At 41.1% G+C, this 20,498-nt stretch overlaps 1 protein-coding gene across 1 annotated transcript in view; it reads right to left on the bottom strand.

Moving 5' to 3' along the window:
• The window catches only part of csgalnact2 (chondroitin sulfate N-acetylgalactosaminyltransferase 2), a 50,933-nt gene extending 32,019 nt beyond the window's left edge, over nucleotides 1–18,914 (bottom strand). The window contains exon 1 of the mRNA XM_078428319.1: nucleotides 18,834–18,914. The gene's annotated coding sequence lies outside the window, so the exon portion shown is untranslated. The remainder of the gene's footprint in view (nucleotides 1–18,833) is intronic.
• Nucleotides 18,915–20,498: the final 1,584 nt, after the last annotated feature.

Genomic DNA, 20,498 nt, shown 5'->3' with positions numbered 1-20,498 from the left:
TATCTTCCATTTCCACTGCAATGCTAATGCAAATTAGGAGAGAAACTTATCTTCCATCCAGATACTTCAAAACCTACTGGAGTGAATATATATTTATAAACTTCTGGTAAACTGTTCTCTTATCATTTCTCGTTGTTCTTTTTATCAATAGACAATAGGTGCAGGAGTAGGCCATTCGGCCCTTCGAGCCAGCACCACCATTCAATGTGATCATGGCTGATCATATTTTTGGTATTGGTTTATTATTGCCATATACTTTGAGATACAGTGAAAACATTTGCTTGGTGAGCTATTCAGGTAGATCATCAAAAGTCAAGTCACGAGTATTTAAATGTTATGTGCACAGGGATGAAACAGTGAAATCTTTAATTGCAGGAGCTTGACAGACACATTAACACAATCACACAACAGATAATTATACAATAAGCAATAATACATTAAATTATCAGTTATACCAGGTAACCACATTATAATTGTGGTTCAGAGTCGAGGTAGGGTTGTGGTCAGGCTTTTGCAAGTTTAAGAACCCAATATTTAAAGGGAAGACGATATTCTTGAACCTGGAGGTAACAGTTCTCACCCTTCTGTACCCTTTTCCCAATGGAAGCAGCAGATGAGAGCATGGCCAGAGTGTTACAGGGCTTTGGTGATATTAGCTGCCTTCTTGAGGCAATGCTTCCTGTAGATCCTCTAGGTAGTGGGGAAGTCAATACCGTGATTGCCAAGGCAAAGTCCACCACTTTCTACAGCCCACTTCATTCTTGACGTTCGAGTTACCGAACCAGGCCACAATGCAAACAGTCAACATGCTCTCCACGGTACACCTGTCAAAGTTCAATACAGTACACAGTGACCTGCCAAATCTCCTCAGATTTATGAGAAAGTACAGGTGTTGATGAGCTTTGTTTGTGGTTACATCAACGTGCTGGGCCCATAACGGATCACCAGAGATGTGTCTACCCAGGATCCTGAAACTGTTGACTCTCACCGCTTCTATCCTGCCGATAAAGAAAGGTTTGTGGACCCTCGGCTCTCCCTTCCTGTAGTCAATAATCAGCTCCTTGGTCTTGCAAACGTTCAGAGCAAGATCGTTGTTCTAGCACCATTCAATCAGATTATTAATCTTCCTCATGTTCCCTGACTCATCATTACCTGCTATTCATCCAAAAACGGTGGAATCACTGGCGAATTTAAAAATGGCATTGGAACGATGTCTGGCTACATAGTCATGGGTGTAGGGAGAGTAAAATAGGGAACTGAGCACACAGCTTTGAAGTGTCCCTGTGCTGATAATCAGTGAGCCGGAAATGTTGCCAATTCAAACTGACTGAGGTCTGCCCATGGGGAAGTGGAGAATCTTGTTGCACTGTGACAGATATAGATCCAGTTCCCATGTATACCACCATGGGTACTTTCTCCACAGCCTGGCCTATGCATTTACCACATATTTTCCATTTAATTCAAGGCCTCCAACATTTATGATTAAAAAATATATTTTGATCATTTTCTTTTCTCAAGCTCCACCAGCAAGCTTAGCCAACCAGTTGAACTTCTCAGCAGAAGCCAGACTATAACTATCAAGTTCCACGTTGCAATTCAAAAAAAGCTTGATGTAATTATGTTTTAAGTGACCTGACAACCAGCAGATAAGTACACTGGCAGACCTCCCAACATTTGATTTTACAAATTCATAATTTTGATGTCCGAAATTCAGAATTTTACATCAAAATTCATAATATGGCACTTAATGCAACTTTTCAGCAAAAAAAAGTGTGCGTGCCAAATGCGCATTACGCTACATTCATGTGTGAAAACCGACTATTATTACCAACAGACTGTAGTTCTTGGACTACATGTACAAATGTCAGGGCTATCATGAGTATATTTTGCTATTTGTAGAAAGGTTATTGAACAGAAATACTTTTTACAACACAAAGAAAAAATTGTTTTGTTTTGTTTTTTCTATTTTGCTTTTTCCTTACACATCCCAATTCTATTGGTATTGAATAAAATAACAATGGTTATAAAATGTATGACTAAGTTATGAAGAAAGAGTTTCATTTAAAACTGCACATACCTAATTTCATTGAAGACATACTTGCTCCATTGGTCTTCAACAGCAAATCACAATGGTCCATGTCCCCCCCACTCCAACCCCCCCCACTACTCTGCCCCCCACCCATCCTCCCCGACTCTATCCCCCTTTCCCCCAACTCCACTCCCCCCACCCCCCCTCCTCCCCCACCCTCACCTCCCCCTCCCTTCCTCCGCCCCCCAACCCCACTCCACTGGCCCCTGACCCCCACTCCCCCCTCCCCTTCCCCTGCCCGTCTCCCCCTAACCTCAACCCCTACCCCTCCCCCATTCACCCACCCCATCCCCTCTCAGCATCAACGGGCCTCACTCTGAGCGGCGGGGCGGGACAAGGGGCAGGGTGAGCAGTGAGTCATGTGTTTTGCGGAAAAATGTGAGGCGAAATCGGAATGGCGGAAATGAAATAAGAAAGCCAAAACGTTCCGCCAAATTCGGAAGGTTTGGGAGGTCTGCACTGGGTCATACCTGTGCCATTGATGTCTACTACAGTGGACTACTCAGCTCCACTGACTCTCACTATATAATAAAATGATCTGAAGAACTGCTATCTGAGGACCCAGTACCGGAGAAATATCTTAAAGAACAATAGAAAATGTTCCTTAAGTCCACAGCAGTAATTGTATTTACATCTGTTTATTTCATTTGTCCGGCAGCATTAAATACGAACCATTGAAAGTACAGACAGTGTGTGACCACTTAAAAAGTCCCTTGGACATTCTAGACCCGTTCAATGCTGTTCAATGTTGAGACCAGGACTGAGGAAATAGCTCCCAGCATTAATATAACTGTACCACCATTAGCTCAAAGGTTTTGTTACCAGGGAATCTAAATTGAAGTGATGCCAAGATCCTTTTTAATTTCTCCTTTAAATAGAGACATGAAAAAGCAGAATCTAGTTTCTAAAATGCCTAGAAACCAGACTATAATTTTAACTAGTCTGAAGAAGGGCCTCGACCCAAAACGTCACCCATTCCTTCTCTACCGAGATGCTGCCTGACCCGCTGAGTTACTCCAGCATTTTGTGTCCACCATCGGTTTAAACCAGCATCTGCAATTTTTTTCCTACATATAGTTTTAACCATGTCCTGCATGTAGCTATTTATATTCTTCCTTTAACTCGTCCCAGCCAAATTCCATCCATTTTTTTCCTGAAGCCAATGTTAAACTCAGGGACAACTCCATCCACCCCAATCAACAGGTTTACTTTACATAACATTTAAAATGATATAACATAAAAGGGACACACCACATGCTTCTTCTGGCTCTTTGGAAAATTTATCCAATTAGTCTCATTCCGGGCAAGGGGAAAGAGTGGGAGAAACATTTCCTTTCAGTAAGGGAGCTTTCCATGTGGATAAGACATTAAGGCAGGGAAAGCATTAATATGCTTGCCTCCTCCATTTTGCCGAGTATCTGAATGTACTCAAGAAGATAAATCTCATAGGGTTAGAACCTAGAGTTCCTAAAATGAGGTAGGTGGAATTGGAGAGTTAGGAGAGGATCTGGGATAAGAAGACAAAACATTTTCTGTATCATGCAATATAATCCTCCAAATTGCAGACACTATTTTATGGAAATTATGACATGTTTACAGGGTGCAGGTAGAATTTTACAGAGGATCTTGAAATATGTCAGGAGAAAAGTCTATCAATCACTGGGATTAGATTGCAAGTGGATGAATTACAATTGAACTACGCCAATTTTTGCAGGGAATACAGTTATATAAAAAAAGCAATGTCCTGAAATGTTTTTAAATGCTTGGTAAGAATGTGAACATATGGATGGAACATATAACATTTAAAAAACTGGAATCTTTATAAGAAATATTTGCACTTAGTAACACTGTTCAAAATTTCATCATCCTAACTTCCTGCTCCTCGTCACCGAATTCTTGTCTCTCAAAGTTTCCATTATTCTTGTCTGTTGTTCCGAATTCTTGTCTGTTGTTCAAAGTTTCCATTATTCAAGAAAGGCTAACTATTCCAAGAAGTTCTTACAAACACATTTGGTTTCAACGTGCTTACTCCAAAATCCAAGACAGCAAACCAAACATAACTCATCCATGCCATGGTTATTAAACTAAACTAAGCTACGGATTTGCAACATGATTAATAACACCTTTGTTTGCACAGCCACCTTCATCAGAAGACTGGACTAAACATTTGATGTAGGGAGAGATTGCACAAAGTCATTCCAGCTCAGTATCTCATATTCCCTACATTCAGTTTTATTCCCTTCCCTCTGTTTTACAAAACCCAAATGCTAGAAATACTCAGCAGGTCGGGCAGCATCTACAGAAAGGAAAGAGAAGCAGTTACGTTTCAGGTCCGGGACTTTTCTCCGAAGTGAGAGAGGGAAAAAAGGGACGTTTTAGGTCTCAGAGAAGGTGGAGGAGGTTTAGAGTTGGAACCAAAGGAACATCTCTAATAGGGTGAGCCTCTTGACCTTATATGGCAGTTAAGACCACATTTAGCTTCTTAAACTGTAGGATGTGATCAGCAGCATAGATTATAAGATAAAAATGTGGCAAAATGACAGCAAGTAGAAATGGCCAGCTCTGATACAAACATAAGGAAAGAGTTGTCCACAGTTGGCCAATTCATCACTAAGTCCTGCAAGGTATCCAGACAGAAGAAGAGCTGTTGTTCCTTAAGAGTGTATTTGGCCTCGATGTAATACTGCAGAAAGGTCCGAGTGTAAGTGGGACAATGAATGAAAGTGGCAGGAAACCTGAAGATCAGGGTCACTCCTGTGGACTGAATCCAGGTGCTCTGCAAAGCAATCACCCAATCTTTCCACAGATTGCTGACTTGCATATTCTCTTTTTTATTTCAGATTTACAGCAATTTCTGGGGGGGTTTTTAAACTCTTTTTCTAAACACCCCTGACATATTTTCATCATCGTTTTCAACTGGTAGCATCGTCTTTTGGGTCATTCCGTTTCTTGTGGTCACCGCCTTCTCACCAACTTCCCTTTTTGTTCATTGCACCCTTTTCCTTCTTTGCAGCTTAACACTTGATCGTTTCCAATGTTTCCATCTGAAATATTAACTGTATCTCACTCCATAGATGCTGGCTAACCTGCTGAATATTTCAGAGATTTTGTGCTTTATATGGTATAATTAGTACTACAATGCTCCTAAGATCCAAATGACCTCCATTTTGATGCAATGTTCTATGATTATAAGTTAACATTTAAAAGTACACCCAAAAGGGTATCTTTTGAGTCCTAAATGACCTCTTTACAACTAAGGTAAACAATACATTAACTAATAGTATCAAATAGCATAGGGAATATCTAAGAGGGCAGCTTGTAAAATGCAACAGTGCATAAGGTTTTTTTTTAATTAAAGAAAACAAGTATATTGTTCGGTAGCTGACATACACTTCCTTTGGGTGGAGTCCAAGTTAATATAAATCTTAGAATGGAATTGCTGCTGCACTGGAAATAAAGATATTTGTGCTCTATCAGAATTCAAAGCACATTTTTGAACAACAGAAACCACAAACTAAACATGGCAACTTATTTTTATTGTAGTAAAATGTCACAGTGCATCCCACAGGAACACCATCAAATAAAACTGCCACTGCCATAAACAATAAACTATGAGGATAGATACAAAATGCTGGAGTAACTCAGCGGGTCAGGCAGCATCTATGGAGAAAAGGAATAGGTTACGTTTCGGGTCGAGACCCTTCGTCAATTAGTCTGATGAAGGGTCTCGACCCGAAACGTCACCTATTCCTTTTCTCCAGAGATTCTGCGTGACCCGCTGAGTCACTCCAGCATTTTGTGTCGATCGTCAGTGTAAACCAGCATCTGCAGTTCTTTCATACAGAATTATTAGGATAACAGATTAAACTTTCAATCAAAGTTTAGTTCAAACAGCATCAAAATGGTAACAGACATGTCAAAGGCTGAGGGATTTAGGGAGGGAATTGCAGAATTTATGACCCAGGCAAATGAAGAGTGTGCTATCAAAAACAGACCAATTAAAACTGGAATGTAAATGAATTCAGAATTAGAACATCCCAGATAAAAGGCTACAGAACTCAAACATTGTTAAATAACAACACCAAGAACAGTGAATTCAGTTCAAAAATAAAATCAAAGGAACCACACACAAGAAAACGCCTCGGGACAAAAAAGCAAAGTGGGTGGAAATGGCCTGAAATCAAAACACAAACGCACTTCAGACTCATTCTCATCTAACTCAAGTATTTCCCATCTCCTCTTATTGGCAGATATCTTGCAGTTGAAGGTAATAAAAGATGAGTTTACTTAAAGTTATAAATTTAAAATCACACAATAAACCCGAGGTTTGAGCAGGTTTTCAGGTGGGCGAATAAATTGTATACTGAAGCAATGATTAATACACAAGACTAACATAATAGACAGCATATATTTCATATGTGAAGTGCCACTAAGCTCATTCACTTCAATGCCTCAAATATAACTCAAATGAGACCTCGGTTATTTACGTTCCCTGCAGGAGGGAGACAAGAAGCCACAATAGCGATCTTCATCCTGGCAACAGCATCTCACAATTCACTTTCGCCAGGAATAGACCAGAATCACAACAAATTTAAATCTACAGCACCATCAGTATTATATTTGTGAGATGTTAATAAGGTGTAACCTAGAAATATCAGAATTTTACTTATCCAAGAGAAAGCAGGATTGACTTCTATTCACACTCTTCCTGTTAAATGTATATTTGAGTCTTGCAAATAAATAACAATAATAGATTTACGTAATATGAAAAAAATCTTATTGTAGCAAGTTCATTTTCTGAAACGGGTTTTATTATTTTCTCAACACAAGTCATTTACACTATCCCAATTTTTTTGGCTTTTAATTGTTGCTAAAACCCACCTTTTTAAGTGCCTCGATCCTTTAATCTTTACATCTGGCTTCTACCTTCTCTACATCCGTGCCCCGAGGACATAATTAAGCTTACAAGAAAGTGCTGCAATTTTAAATCTAAGGTTAGCGGAGTAATTTGTGGCAATAACAGCAAACGTATTGTTTAGGGAGGGCCGGAGACCATAGAGGTAGCTTTTCCAGACTTTTTCAAACATAAAAATACGAACTCTGTCCAAACAGTCCTTCCTGCTTGCATGCTCTGTCTACTTTTGTGAGCAACAACTTACCCATATCAGTCCACTTGCTCTCCAAGCGTGTCTGATACCATCTGGAAGGGAAGACACTTCAGTGTCTAACTACAAATGCCTTGCTCAAAGTAAAGCAGCACATGTGTTTGTCATTACTTGAACCATCTGTAACTCTCTGCAGCACAGACCATCGGTGCTTTATTTATTTGCTGTAAGTGTTGTGCTGGGCTGGAACTTGCAGCAATGTCTATAAAACTGCTGAAGGTTTATTTTCTAGTGAATATGAAGGAGGAGAAGTTAGTAGGAGGAGGGGCATAAAAGGAAATGAGGAAGACTGCTTTCTTGGCATCTGGACTCCTGACAAAACAAAACTCTGCTTAAGAGGACCTGACACTATTCATATCTCAGGTTCCAAATCCCCCTGCCTTCTTTCCAATTTCTTGCTTAATTATCACAGATCTGTTTGCAGGATAGAAAAAAATATACATTTGGTCGTTATGTTTGTAAGCAAATTAACTGCAAATATTCTTGTCCCAATTTGGTCAAACTACAGCTTCACATAGATCTTTGAAATAGGCTGAACAACAATCACCTGGATTTATGTGGCACTTATTTACATAAATATATTTTTTAAATCCACATTATGAGAAATTGAAACTGGCCACCAAAAGATTGGTGACAAGGGTGGGTTTTAAGCAGGAGGGAAGAGGGGATTGGGAAGAGACACAACTTCCCCTTAAATATATTTCCATTATTCCCCATAACAACTCTTCTTGGTAGTAAGCTCCACATTTGGGTCGAGACCCTTCTTCAGACTGATCAGACTTCTCCAGAGATGCTGCCTGTCCCATTGAGTTACTCCAGCATTTTGTGTCTACCCACACTTCATTGTTTAGTATGTAGGATTATAACTATTTATAGGGATCAATTAAATAGTCTTTTTAAAGATGGAAATCTATGTGTAGAATTGGGATTAACAAAATATCCTTCTCCCTTCTATTTCTGTATGCTGAATGTTCCTGACTAGTCTTTTGGGTCCTGGCAACAGAATAGGACAAAGTGGCTTGGACAAGCTTCTAAACCACACAGTGCCAGGGTAATGAATGAACACATTCATGGCCGGTTTCGTGTGCCAAACTGACATCAGATTCACTCATTATTTCTGCAGGGGACTGGTGCCCAGGTGGAACATAAAACTTTCCAAACCTCACGACTATGAATTGACTAAGATCCAAAGATTTGCAGAGAATCTCAACTAAGAAGGAGCTCCAAGCACTGAACAGAAAGGATGGCACTGCTCCTGCCTAAAGATGTCCATCAGCTTTGCAGCCAGCCTTGGTATATGCGTTTATTCCCAATTTATGTTGACTGCTGTGAGTGGGGCAGATGGACAATATTCATAAATTCTAGGAGCAGATTTAGGCCATTCGGCCCATCAAGTCTACTCCGCCATGGCTGATCTATCTTTCCCTCTCAATCCCATTCTCCTGCCTTTGCCCCATAACCCCTGACACCCTTACTAATCAAGAATCTGTCAATCTCCGCCTTAAAAATATCCATTGACACGGCCTCCATAGCTGTCTGTGGCAATGAATTCCACAGAATCACCACCCTCTGACTAAAGAAATCCCTTCTCATCTCCTTTGTAAAGCTACGTCCTTTAATTCTGAGGCTATGGCCTCTGGTCCCAGACACCTCCACTAGTGGAAACATCCTCTCTATATTTACTCTTTCCCAGCCTGTATGATATTAGTAATTTCAAAGAGGAAAAAAAAACATATTGCATGTGAGAAGATGAATCCTATAAGCATTTACCTTATGGTGTGTTCATGGAAGAAATATGAAAAGAAGCTTGGTCATTTGAGCTTTGAGAGGGAATTTTTATATCGAGTATACAAGGTTAGTCCAGCCTATGGCAAGTCATATTATGACTACAGACCAAGGGAAAGTAGATGCAAACTTAAAAAGATACTTCCAGGACTGAAATCATGTAGACATTGATCAGTCCAGGACTGCTCATCAATGAATAAGGAAAGACAATAATTCCAGTGAAATTACTGACAGAGCAATTCTATGAAGTTGGTGAGGGTAGGGAGGAAAGGTGCAACATTAAATCTTTATGATTACTTATGTGGTTTGAGAAAATACTGAAGGAGAATCAATGTAATCTGAAACTCATTGAAGCGTTAAAGCAACCACAAAAAAAAATATCAACACCAAAAGCGAACCTGTACTTAAAAATTTCCTGGTTGATTTAATATATGGCTAGTACCCTGTGAGCAAATGGTATAACTTTACGGCGAGATTGAACTTCGGGTAAAAAACTTAGAACTTGATTTTCTTAAGGGAAGAAAGCAGAGTAAAGAATGGAACTCTCTGACATTATAACACAACTTTAAAAAAATGTATCTATAAAATACATTTATAGAACAATCTATAAAAATGTATCTATAAATTATTGCTATCTCCTGCATCAGTGGAACATTTTCATTGTTCGGTTTCTTGCAGAGAATTATGTTTGGGTGGGAACCTATATTCCACCTGAATAGGTACCCACCCAAAAACATATGTGGGAGTATTCTTGCAATTTTATAAGTCATGAATTTCCAGATAACAGAGGTCCAAAAGGCTCAGCAGTAGAATTGCAGCTTTATGGCTCCAGAGACCCGGGTTCGATCCTGACTACGGACGCTATCTGTATGGAGTTTGCATGTTCTTCCCATGACCTGCGTGAGTTTTCTTCGTAATCTCTGGTTTCCTTCCACACTCCAAAGCCATATAGGTTTGTAGGTTAATTGGCTTGGTATAATTGTAAATTGTCCTTAGTGTGTGTAGGCTAGCGTTACTGTGCGGGGATCACTGGTCGGCACGGACTCTGTGGGCAGAAGGGCCTGTTTCCGCACTGTATCTCTAAACTAAACTAAGAACAAAACACTCGAACAGTCCTTATTGGCTGGACCCATGTTCCCTCATCAACCTGCTTAAGTAATTGTGTCTGACACCAAAGCAACTGGGATATTGGAAAACACTACTAAAAAGGTAAATGGACCACATCAGCAGTGCTAACTCAATTTCAATCAAAGCAACATTCTTTGCCCGGCTCTCTTAAAAAGAGATATAGGTGACACAAATCATGATCTATTCAATGCCATTTTCATTTTTACATTTATTATTATTATTATTATTGCGTTTACTGAGGTAAACTGAAAGGTTTTGCTTTGTGTGCTTTCCAAACAGATCGGATAATACTAGACTTAAATAACATCAAGTCAAACTCAAGTATAATAAATATAGCAAAGGGGAAGATACAGAGTGCAGAATATAGTTCTCAGCATTGTAGGGAATCTGTTCCGTAGACAAAGTCCAATGTCCAGAATGGGGTAGAGGAGAATCAGACATTACCCAAGCTTATGAAAGGACCATTCAGAAGCCTTATAACACAGGGGAAGAAGCTGTTCCTGAGCAGATTCTGCTCCATTCTATCCTAATCTTCATACGAGTTGGTTTCCTTAACATACAATCTCTATCTTGAATGTACTTGGTAACAAAATCCACAATCCTCTGAGGTCCAGAATTCTGAAGATTCATAGCACTTTTTAAATGAAAGAGACTTTCAGTCCAGTCCAAAGTGATCAGCAGCTTACATAAGTCAAAGCCTTTTAGGAACCCATTCTTTCAAAAGGTATGTTTAGATAGGGGCTTTAACCTTTTGTGGTACAGAGCAGTTTGCAGCCATTTGAATGCGTAGTCAGCATTGCACAATTGAGGATTCCTAAAGTGTGGAGTAATTTGGCTCTAACTTCAAGTGGACCATATATGTGCATTGAGGCTCATGTGCATTTTAGTCTGCCCAACCTCCAAAGAAATTCACAAACAGCTTCTGAAAATTAGGAAAATAGAGTAGAACTTGGATGATCACAAGTTCTTCACCATTTAAACATTCCTGAGCTCATAGATAACGTGGTTTATGTTAAGTAATGTTTTCAAAGCACGGATGTGCCAATAGATCCACAAAGGTCCGTCTGTATCTTGGTGTACCATGCACTCCAATAATAATGTTTCCAGAATTCTGAGTTCTTTTCTCTTTTTATTTGCTGATTCATGTTATTTTACTGAATATTGCAAGATTTTTCCACATAGATTGTCACACTTTTACAAAAGTGTGATCTACAAAGAGTTTCCAAGAGTTTAATGAGGTCAGACATCTGGATATTGCATCAAAAGCACCAAAATGTGGTGATGTTTTAAAAACACTGCTACAGAGACACAAAACAACAAACCATTACCATTGAACTTGAGCAAGGGCAGTCAGGACTGAGAGATGTTCTCTGCCCCATTTCACTCCCCAAATAACATCTATTGTCCGTGGTGAGGAAACCAACTCTGAATCCAAACTGGTGAGATGTCATTCCACAAATATGATTTTCAGTTCACAGCTGGAAGAGGTATCCTACCAATCTAAACTATTTCCCAACAAGCCACAAATGGCTTTTTAAAAAACTGATTGATACACTTGCCCAAGACAAGCAATCCAGCAGAACTGTGTGCCACGCTGCCTTATACAATGCAGCAATTCAGACTTTCAAACAGGGATGAATTAACTCTATGAAGGTTGGGGTGAGAGGGTCACTCTATCTATATACAAGGAATAGGGTGTAAATTGCCTCTTTCCCATCAGACTTTTGTTGTGCACAGCACTGTTTTTTGCAATTACAAAAAAACTTTGTGAATCTTTCAGACATGTGGACAAAGGGTTTAATGAAAGATATTAAGATTTCAAGGGCTCTTGATGCAATGAAACCCATTGCAATCCTAATCAAAAATGCAGCACCGGTCACTACAGTTGAAAGTTTCACATTCTTTCAGCTATCAAAAGTTTCATCTAATTGAAAGTCGTTTGCTCTGCGGTTCAAGTCTGAAAGAGCTGAGCTCCTTCCCTCCACAAAGACACACTCTGTCATCACAGCAGGTACAAAATCTTATGGCACTTCATCTCACTTTCAATCATTCCAGCCTCCATCCTTTTTTTAACAGTATTCTTGCCAAAAGTCTCGATAAATGCACATTTTTGATACAATTTATCTCTGCAAAGCTACACCATACAATAAAAAGGTCTTTCTGAGATGAAGGATGAAAACTTTTTGCAAAAATAAAAATTGGCACAATGGAAGAGAACATTTAAGTCATTCAAGATCAACTGCAGCAATAAGCCAAAAAATTATCTTAATGTCTCTGGAATTAAAGAGGGAGATATGCATTGATCAACATTGTTGTTAATACGGTAGCCTGAACTTCAGATCAGACCCATTTCCACTTGTTCTCTCCTAGTTTTAGATTTGGAGATACAACATTGAAAGAAGCCCTTCGGCCCACCGAGTCCACACCGCCCAACCCATACACTAGTTCTATCCTACACACTAGAGAGAATTTACAGAAGCCAATTAACCTACAGACTTGAAGGTCTTTAGAATGTGAGAGGAAACCGGAGCACCTGGAGAAAACGCATGCGGTCACAGGGAGTATGAACAAACTCCGTACAGCACCCGTAATCAGGATCCGTATCTCTGGGGCTGTACGGCAGTAACTCTATCGCTGTGCCACCCACCAAGATCTCTTCTATCTTTATCTCAACTCTCCCTGGCTTCCAGTCTTTTATACACTTTTCTATTATCCTTCTCCAGTGGTCTCCTGTTTCCTGGCCATGCTTTAAAACACCCTACCCTCTAAAGATATTAGGACAAATTGTACTGGAGTTGTGATTTCTCCCCATTCCTTTCAGCCCATTAAAGTATCAATAAATCAAATAGCTTGGGAGCCGAAAGAATGGTTAGAAAGAGGTACATGGTATCTCAGAGTATAGCTGAAATTTATATTCAATGGATACAATTAAGAGGAAGTCGCAAGAGCATGAAGGCAAATGGTTTAAAGGATTACATTAAAGGAATGAGCTGAAGATGGTTGATCCATTTTTAGTCTATAGTCGCTTTGTCACATAGCCTCAGGCTACTGAAGTGGCTAGGCAGTGTGTTTATCTTGCTACCTTAAAGCAAAGAATGAATGTAATGAAAACAAACCTGCGATCTGCGGTGCACTAACATGCAGGGGTATTGTTTGTTGAGTTGAACCCTATCTGCCAGAATCGGTATATGTTTCAGGCAGATAGTGCCCAACAGCAAACTTGTTCTTTTCCATTCTGTTGTTACAAATCCTTTATAATTTCTCCTTAAGTTCTTCCTATCCAATTCCCTTGAACACAGGGAGTAAACATTCTCTAGTCTTTATGAGCTTCCTGGAAGTCCCCAGAAGGAAAGCATGTGCCTCAATTTCTGCACATCCTTTACCCTAGGGTTAAGCACAACCAAGTAAAACCTTTAAATATTCCTTTAACTCGATAAAACTGAACCTGGTTGTAATAGATATCAGTATAGTTTAGGTCTGGAGGTAGGACTTCAAGTATTGTGTGAAGTCCTGGCCATGAGAAAAAACTTTTGCTTGGCTAAAGAATGGATCACTACTCTCAAAAGGACCCGTAGAGATTTGAGAAACTTGGCATTCTCATCTTGAAAATATGGGAAAAGGAAACATCAAACCAGCAAAACAGCTGAACAGAAATTCTGCAGGAATTTTCAAGAGAGTATATTGAAAGCTTTATAATTTTGAAATACACAAGTTAAAACTTGCTGTCGGCTTGTTGAAATGTGAGTAAATTATTATCAAATGTGATCAGTTTTGCAATATACACTAGTCATTTCCGAGTCAAACTATACCTCACCTGTCATTTCCTATCCCCTTCCTGTGGTATTACACAAAGCTTCTTGGTAAAGCAATAGTAGATGGCAGACAAAATCCACCAACTTGACAAACCATCCCCCCATGTTTATTTCCATTATAATATCTAGAGAGTCTTGGACCAGAGGCCACAGCCTCAGAATAAAAGAACTAACCTTTAGAAAGGAGATAAGGAGGAATTTCTTTAGTCAGAGGGTGGTGAATCTGTGGAATTCATTACCACAGACCAAAGATAATAGAGTGGAGCAAGATAGACCACTCCGTCGAAATCACCTATACTGTAGTACGCAAAGGAGCCATTTTAGTAGGCAAAACCTGCCGTCCGTTATGCCTCTCGCAGTGTAATCAGTGATTTGGGGGAACAGTCTGTGTGATGATACCATTAAAATGCAGAATATATCTCATCTATCAATTCACAGATTTTAGTTATTTTTCTTTTTAAATGTTTTTGCAAGTTTCTGCCTACTAAAATGGTGCCATGAAATACTACGGTTTTTCGGGTTGAGTGCTCTATCTTGCTCTGCTCTATTATCTTTGCCACAGACAGCTGTGGAGGCCAAGTCAATGGACATTTTTAAACCAGAAATTTATAGATTCTTGATTAGCACGGGTGTCAGGGGTATGGGAGGAAGGCAGGAGAATGGGGTTGAGAGGAAAAGATAGATCAGCCATGATTGAATGGTAGAGTAGATTTGATGGGCCAATTGGCCTAATTCTGCTCCTCTAACATATGAACTTTTAATCAGACATTCCCTTTATAATGATAGGAGATACCTCGCAAGGCCAGCCATTTACTGCCCAAACCTAATTTCCCCAAAATGATGGTGATGAGCCACATTACTGGATAACATAGACATAGAACATAGAAAACATAGAGAATAGGTGCCATTCGGCCCTTCGAGCCAGCACCGCCATTCAATATGATCATAGCTGATCATCCATAATCAGTATTTATTCACAAAATGCTGGAGTAACTCAGCAGGTCAGGCAGCATCTCGGGAGAGAAGGAATGGGTGACGTTTCGGGTCGAGACCCTTCTTCAGACTCGACCCGAAACGTCACCCATTCCTTCTCTCCCGAGATGCTGCCTGACATGCTGAGTTGCTCCAGCATTTTGTGAATAAATACCTTCGATTTGTACCAGCATCTGCAGTTCTTTTCTTATCCATAATCAGTAGCCCGTTCCTGCTTTCCTCCCATATCCCTTGATTCCGTTACCCCTAAGAGCTACATCTAACCCTCTCTTGAATCAGTGCAGTTCTTCCCACAGAGATGTTGGGTAGGGAGCTTTAGGATTCTGACACAGCAGGAATTCAGAATCGGAATCACAGCAAAGTTACACAACAGGAGGCCCGCAGCCCATGACGTCTGTGCCCGCTCAATGCAAATAATCTAGCTAACCCCATTTTGCTACAATTTCACTATACATTTGATTTATTTTCCTTTTAAGTACTTATCAAATTCCCTTTCGAGAGCCATGATTAAATCTGTCTTCGCTACTAGCTTGCATTCCACATCATAATCACTGTGTAAACAGTTCTGCATCATATCTATTGTTTTTACCAATTACCATTCTATGCCCTCTGGCTCTTGGCCCTATCAGCAGTAGAAGCAATTTCTCTCCCTCAGGGCATTTCATGATTTTAAATAACTGCATCCAGATCTCCTCTGAACCTCTTCCTTTCCAAAGAGAAACAACTTGCTTCTCCAATCTACCCATGTCGGTTCAGACCACCATTCCTAGAATCATTATAGTAAATCTCTTGCATTTCTTCAGGTCGTAATATATTTAACAAAGTTGATTGCAACGCTCCAATTATGCTCAGAATAGTATTTTATCAAAAAAGTTCATCACAACTTTCTTGCTCCTATATTTTGAGTCTCTTTATAAAGCCTATTTCAGACCTTTTTTAAAATATTTATTTCTTAATTTGCTCTACCACGTCCATTAGGTTGTACTCAAATATTCCCAGATTTAATAAAAAGGAACTGCAGATGATGGTTTATACCATAGACAGACATAAAATGCTGGAGTAACCCAGCGGGTCAGGCAGCATCTCTGGTGACAATGAATAGGTGATGTTTCGGATCAGGACTCTTCTTCAGACTGATTGGTGTGGGACTGGAAGTAAGAAAAGACCAGGACAAATCAGGGCTGGCAAAGCAGATGACCTCAGGCAGGGTGGTTCCCTGATAGGCCAATTGGTGGCTAGGGATGGTGTGATCCCAAGAGGGATACATTGTTGTGAACTGTGGCACTGGTTAACCGACTTTTACTTCTCCTGGTTGCTAACCATTTCACCTTCTCTTCCCCTTCCCATACTGACCCTTCTGGCTGACCTGCACAGGGATCCAGAGTTTCAAAACAGAGACAGACCACAAACTTTGAGAAGTTGTAATGAACCATTAAAAAGCACTGTTTTGTCCAGAGCTAGAATTATTTTGTTATTTCCATATTTCCTTCCAACGGAGGTGGACATTTGGTTCATCGGCACTATTTCAGCACTCAGGGTAATCATGTCTGTCGATTCCACGTTTACTTCTCTGCAACCTATCACTCCTTGGTGCGGAGAAGTTTGAAAGAGGTGCTGAAAATAATTAAGAATCTAGGCAGAGAAACTAGGCAGAGAGAAACATTTCCAAATTGATGAAGAACATCAAGAACCAGAGTCGATAGCTGTAATGCAATTGACAGCAGAACCCAAAAAAACAGTACAAAGAAAAACTCTTCTTTTCTACAGTATATCATATCATATCATATCATATATATACAGCCGGAAACAGGCCTTTTCGGCCCACCAAGTCCGTGCCGCCCAGCGATCCCCGTACATTAACACTATCCTACACCCACTAGGGACAATTTTTACATTTACCCACCCAATTAACCTACATACCTGTACGTCTTTGGAGTGTGGGAGGAAACCGAAGATCTCGGAGAAAACCCACGCAGGTCACGGGGAGAACGTACAAACTCCTTACAGTGCAGCACCCGTAGTCAGGATCGAACCTGAGTCTCCGGCGCTGCATTCGCTGTAAAGCAGCAACTCTACCGCTGCGCTACCGTGCCGTATCTGGTGAAGCCAGGCGTAGAATCAGCGTGGGGTTCACAGGCGTGGCCGGAACAGCAGGCGGATGGCCGGCTGGATGTTCAATGTAAGCCAGTGGAGAAGCTGCCGAGGTTGGGTCGAGACGAGCCAGAACCCGATGGAATTGTACAGCGAGGTGGTTAATCTGGGTCGTCACTGATGACTGGAACTCGCCTTGTCTATCGTTCAGCTCGCGCACCCCGTGACTGACTGAGCGCAGCTGCTCCTCCTGGTGCTGGATCTTAGTGCCCTGGTTGGCAAGGGCTGATTTCCAAATCTTAGAGTCGGCTGAGTCCATATTATGGCCAGTTCGTTCTGTTAGGTTCTGAGGCACACAGGAACTGGACTCAAACGCACGACTCACACACAAGAGTGAATTTGGCATGTGATTAGCATCTGATATACATTGCCTGACGGGGTATGGAGGCAGATTAATTTATGGATTTCAAAAGGAAGTTGGATCACTATTCAAAAATAATTGCAGGGCTGTAGATAAAGGGCAAGAGATTCAAAACAATTGCATTGATCTTGCAGGAACTCAAGAGGCAGTGTGCTTTGCTGTTATCATTCTAAATTCTGCAAAGCTCAAACATGATGGAAAAACAATGGTTTAATCAGCTAGCTGTAACTCTATCCAATCATGTCTTTTGTGCACAATGTTGTTGTTTTTATTTGTTTTTCTGTAATTACCAACCCCCGTATTTCATTATAGCAAACTGGACATGGTAAAACTGACAACAGGATGTTTATTGAGGCATGGAAACAAAGCATATTGCATCAGAAGAGAACTCAATTGTCTACATTTTAGGGCACTTTTAAAGGGTTTGCGGGAAGAAATGCAAATACAATTTTAAAGCTTTTCATTGTACCTCGGTACATGTGACAATATACTATAAACTAAGAGAGATCAAAGCGGTAGGCTATTAGTCATTAATAAACCAGAAGAGGAAATTTGCAAGATTTTTTTTCCACGGATGGGCAAGATTGTGTAACTGGTTGAGATGAATAAAATTTTAACAAGGGAAAAGCAATTGATGGACAATTTGACGACCAAGGGGGTAAACATTGGGATGGAATGATTATGCGTTAGGATCAGGATATGAGCACAGATCTTGTGATGATGGTGTTGGGAGATAGTGGTGCAGGAGGGAAGAGAAAGAAAAGATCTGGACGAGAGTAGGGTCTGGAGGGTAATCGAGGGACACTACAGGTTTGGTGTGGAGAGGACATTAGGGGTGTAGGAAGGAACAGCAGATGCAGGTTTACACTGAAGATAGACGCAAAATGTAGGAGTAACTCAGCGAGATGGGCAGCATCTTTGGTGAGAAGGAATGGGTGACATTTCGGGTCGAGACCCTTCTTCGGACATAGTCAGGGGAGAGGGAGACCAGGGATATGTGGAAGAATAAGGTGAGGAAACGACAGTCTGAAGGGTCATTCATTCTCTCCAGAGATGCTGCCTGTCCCGCTGAGTTACTCCACTACTTTGTGTCTTGCTTTGGTGTAAACCAGCATCTGCAGTTCCCTCCTGCACAGATCAAAGGAGCAGACGATGAAGAAGGAAATGTAGAATGGTTCATTGTTGGCTGAGGCGCAGGTGACAACGAGGCATACAAACGGTGGAATTAATCAGGAGGACAGTGAAACTAGTCCTAGCTGATAGGGCAGGGGATGGGGGTGTGAAGGTTGCACCCATCCACTCCCGGACGAGAGCCAAGAGGAAGAGCTATCCCGGACTCCTCTACTCACCCGTCGTGACGGTGGCGTCGCGGGAGAGCGCCAAGCTCCGACTGCAGCCGCAGCACCAGCGACGCCCGCGGGGCGCTGAGAGCGGCGGAAGCATTAGTCCGGCGGGCCGGAAGTTGACACGGAAGCGGGCGGGGGAGGACGTTGAGCGTGGACCGCACCACGCCGTCGCTTAGCAACCGCGGCCCCGGGACTCCCAGTGGGGCTGCTGCAGGGTCATGGAGCAGAGCTTCGTCTTCTTCTTGCGTTTGAGGCAGCAGAAGTTATGAAGCTGCTTCTGCTTCTGCTGCTGCTGTCTCTGTTTGTTGTCGCTCGCCTGACTGAGGTCAGTTGACAGGGCTCACCACGGGGAGGTCGACAACGTGAGCCCCCATGGAGCAGAGCAAGGATGGAAACCAGGAGCTACCACCAGGCAGATAAGAGTTAGTCTTGACTTGGCATCATGTTTGGCACTAAAGTTGTGGGTTGAAGGGCCTCCTCCTGTGCTACACTGTTCTTTGTGAGGTGTGTAGGAAGGAACGACAGATGCTGGTTTACACTAATGATAGACACAAAATGCTGGAGTAACTCTCTGGAGAGAAGGAATGGGTGGCGTTTCGCGAAGAGACCCCTTTTCAGAAGTTCTGTGGTGCAGCTTTCACATTGTATCTATAAGAAAACCTTTGTGTGGCCTGAAGCTATTTCCTAATTTTAAATGATTTCATTCTTTCCAAATTTTCTATGTCAGCAAACACGTTGTATAATCAAATCATTTCCAGATTTCTGCAAGTGGCCATTACCATTGTGACACAAGGTGATTTTGATGTTGGAATCACCAGCAAATCCCCCGGCCCCCCCATTGCAGATCTCACACCGAAGCAGAGGGAATTACAAATGAACATAGATTCATACAGATTGGAAACAGGCTCTTCGGCCCGAGTAGTCCATGCTGACCAAGGTGCCTCATCTAAGCTAGTCCCATTTGCCCACATTTGGCCAATATCCCTCTAAACCTTTCCTATCCATGTATCTGTCCAAGTGTCTTGTAAATGCTGTTATAGTACCTGCATCAACTACCTTCTCTGGTAGCTTGTTCCATATATCTACCACCCTCTGAGTGAAAATGCTGTCGCTCAGGTTCATAATAAATCTGGTCCCTCTCACCTTAAATTTATATCATATGGTTTTTGATTCCCATACCTTGGGTAAAAGTCTATGTGCAGTCACCCCCTCCTTTCCCATCTTATTGTTACATTCACATCCCAAGAGTTTATTAAAGGGTTTATTACAAAGTTTATCATCTTGTCTATGTTAGTCCTCCTTCGTGAAGACATTAGGACAAACCTCTATGTAAGCAGATACAGCCTTATCTATTTCTATGATAGTGACTGGGTATCTCCAATCCATTTTGTATAGCATTGATGTAAACTGCAATCAACAGATCCATCAGAGCAATGAGAAATATTGAATTATGTGTGAGAAAAATGTTCTTGTTCTGCTTTTGGCGTATCCAAAAATTGAACCATGTGAAATGTATTCCTTTGGGAAGAGTGCCACCCATTGCCAATTCTAAAACTGGACAGAAGAACACCAAGACCTCTACATTCTTAGAAGGCCTAGGAAGTTCGGAATGTCCCCAACAACCCTCACTAACTTCTCCAAATGAGCTGCGGAAAGCATTTTATTGGG

This window comes from Rhinoraja longicauda, chromosome 35 (assembly GCF_053455715.1).
Source record: "Rhinoraja longicauda isolate Sanriku21f chromosome 35, sRhiLon1.1, whole genome shotgun sequence".
Lineage (NCBI taxonomy): Eukaryota > Metazoa > Chordata > Chondrichthyes > Rajiformes > Arhynchobatidae > Rhinoraja > Rhinoraja longicauda.
Note: the sequence above shows the minus strand (reverse complement) of the source record. Positions and strands in the feature narration are given on the sequence as shown.